Source organism: Argopecten irradians, chromosome 6 (assembly GCF_041381155.1).
Source record: "Argopecten irradians isolate NY chromosome 6, Ai_NY, whole genome shotgun sequence".
In the NCBI taxonomy this organism is placed as follows: domain Eukaryota; kingdom Metazoa; phylum Mollusca; class Bivalvia; order Pectinida; family Pectinidae; genus Argopecten; species Argopecten irradians.
Window position 1 is genome coordinate 36,611,999 of NC_091139.1, and position 3,696 is coordinate 36,615,694.

Here is a 3,696-nt window from a genome sequence, read left to right on the forward strand (position 1 = left end):
GTCCACACGTGGCCAGCGCGTGGCGTTTGTCATCACTTTGACCGATCTGACGAGACTTTGGTGTGGCGATACTAGGAAGTTCTCTGTGAAAATTAATTAAACATCTCACAAAAAGGATTAGCGATTTGTGGATGTCTATTTTCCAATTTATACAGTAATATTCATTAATATTTCAATTTCTGCTTTTGTTCAATTCCTTATTTAAAGGAAGTGGGCAATCTTGATGACAACAGTGCAAACTTGTACTACTACAATGTAGCGACTATTGATTAGAAACCAATAATTAGAAATGTCAACAAAATTAGGCATGGACGTAAATCGAACCAAATCTCGGCTCAACACCGAGTATATGGAAATATCAGTTCGGAATGGGCCGTACCAAATTAGATTAACTCTCGGAAGGTTGGTCAAATAATTAGTTAGCGAGTAGTGCCGCAATACGGTGGCTTTTACCAGGCGACGGTGAATGGTTCCCACACCACCAACTACTGCAACATTCATGAAACATTGGTTGACAAGAAAACGCAGACTGTTCCCTTCCTTGGTTTAATAATGAGGCTTATATCTGCTCCGAAAGTACCACTGTAATTCTTTGTTGGGCATGCGTATATTGAATACGAAATAAGCTTAACGATGATTAGCATGATCGGATACTAATGCTAGGCATGTATCCATGTAAAGGATTGTTTAAGTCTTTGTCATCTGTGTTGTGTATTAATTAAATTGACATATACTCTACGACCATTCCATATTCGATGTCCAGAAACGTCATTTAATCACACTTATATACATGTTGTTGCATTAATAAATGTCATATCTCCTTTTCCTCGTCAATTTGATCAGCAAAAATCTATTATCGCTAAAATTGGAATTTCTTTGTGTTGAAAATTTGGGGGAAATTTTTGTCCCGTGTAAATAACCGGGTGTACTGTATTTGAATATACATCGATATCACATAAAATGTTAATGAAAATGTCAAAAATATTCTATATTACAAAATACAACTGTCCACAACTGTTTTGCGGAAATAACAAAGACACTTGCACATTTTGAACTATCTTACAGGCTGATTAAGTGAAAATAATAAAATGGATCCTTTAAAATATTTCACCATCACAGTGATGAATTTAAGCTGTTAAAATACATCATAAGGGAGGTAACTCAATAATAAATATTGCTATGTGTGAAATCGTTTTTGTTTACAAGGGAAATTGTTAATATATTCACTCACACTTCTGTATACTTTATAAATACAAAAATCGATATATATTTTTGGCTATTCAATGAATCAGAGTTGAACAATACAAACTAGATTAAGCAATATGTTTCCATTCACACTAATGTAAAAGCATAGAAATGATGCGGACTACCACATTCCAATGTGTCCTTCAATATCGCGAGCGAAGATCACATCTATGAACGCATGGAATGCATTTAAAAAGATACAGTAATCATTGCAATATATTGATTTCTGAATGTATTCTACAGTTTATACATACGACACTATTGTAAACAATTAGCTACAGTTTTTCTTTGTAGGATAGCCAGTGATGCTTTAAATTCATTAGACATTAATATCATGATAAAATCACTTGAACTGGTGTATGCGTGCCTTGTTCTAATTGTTATATTTGTCTTATTTATGTATAATGTATAAGAAAATGTCATATTTCAATCTTTGTAAGGATACAATATTAAAATTTCATTATCATATAAAATGTAGTGCATTTTGGTATTACCTTTTTTTCTTATATCAATTATCGATGAAATATCAGTAGACCCAAGGACCAAAATGAATATAAATCCTTGGTAGACAATACTTACCAATGACGTATATTTTTCACTTATAAATCCTTGTACTTACAAATAAGACGTACTTAGTGTGCTTTTGGACGTAGAACCACACACCTTTGTGTACAACGAAGACATTGAAGTCATGTGGTGTAACTACAATGGGTATACATCTTCTGCACCCTTTACCTAGTAGGTAGAGCAGCCGGTTTAGACCATGGCGGATATAACTGATAGGTGACAGATATATAAGTTTCCAAAAACTGTTATGTGCAAGTTAATCAGATCTCAATTTCTCGAAACAAAATGCACTGACTGAAGTCAAACCTAAGTTTTCTCTCTATATGACTTGTGTCAATTGTTTGTTATATAAGTTCATTTTTGTTTTTGTATCGAGAAATTAGGGTCTGAATATAGAAGTGGGGTAAAATCGCAACTGTTTTGGAAAGTATTTTTTATTAATAAATCTTGTCCTTGGCATAGCTGACGAGACTTAAAAAGAATGATCAGCTGTGTAGTCAATATATCTAAAATTTCGACATTATGGAACAGACAGACATCGTCCACATAATGTGAATTAAAGACGTGTTATATCACCAAATCAGTACACGAGTTTTATATACTATTAATGATTGATGATTCCAGAGCTCTTGGTGTAATATTCAGTAGTTTGTAGTCATTGTCCGTTCCTTCTGATTTCAGTCTGACGTTAGCGCTTCTGCAGATATGATGTCAGCTGTCATCGTTTGATGCAAATTAGCAATCGGTAAGTACACACACATAGTAGATATACTGGATCATTCGACTTTGTCCATTCGGGAAGCTCAGGTTGTGTTTGATATGACAATGAAATAACATTCTGTCAATATGTAAGAACCACGTGATACAATGAAAATTTCAAAGTTATTACTTTTCAATACGTTGCCATTAATTATTAACTTATATATGTGGTGTATAATTTAAATATTTGGGATTGTTTGATGGTAAGCTAGCATTATTAATAATATTTGTGAATGAAATTTGATCCACAGATATATATCTAAAATTCAAATAATGGCAGGTATCCAGAATGTATGTTTTAATTGATATTCCAACACTTACTGTTTATTGGCTTATATTGGCTTATAACGAATCATTGCACGGTTTTATCAATAGTAATTTAGATATGGAATTGAGAACTTTATCTTTATGTATTTATACCGCCCGATTTTGGGAACAACAATAAATCAGGGTCATCTCAGTATCATTCCATGCCGATTTCAACTCAGTCCTACTTCTGGAACTTTGTATACATATATTATTTAGAGAAACTTTTAATGTGAAATAATGTTACAAAATAGTTATCGCAGTTGCTATGGTCTTTTTTAAATATGTTTCTTACTTTGGTGGTTGTAGGAAAAAGCCGCCATGTCAGTCTTGGTAAGTTTTTTTTTAAATAATACTTTATGGACTGGCCTTCCTATACATTTACCAATATACCTTTATATTTTCGCACCTGCGACAGTGTGCCAATCATGGATTTCGAACCATCCAAAACTTAACAACACTTGGCCAAGAGCATCTGGATATCTTTTTAGGCACATATAAGCTGAATCCTACTAATGTCACTTCAGTTTGATATAACTTTGCGCTGTGAAAATACGACTTCGCAAAATGCTACAGAGTGAGTACCAATTTTCATATTTAACGCATCAGTGGAACTGGAGAAGTTTAAAATGTGTTTGTATTTGCTATCTTGGATAACAACTCTATGTCAAGACGATCTCAGTATAATCCCAGGGAAGTTTTAATGCATGAAAATAACTTATGGACGAAGATGGATGAAACACGATGATTATCGGTCGTCCTGATCCTTCGGTTCAGATGACCTTATACAATCATAAAAAGACGAAAAGACAAATGCCA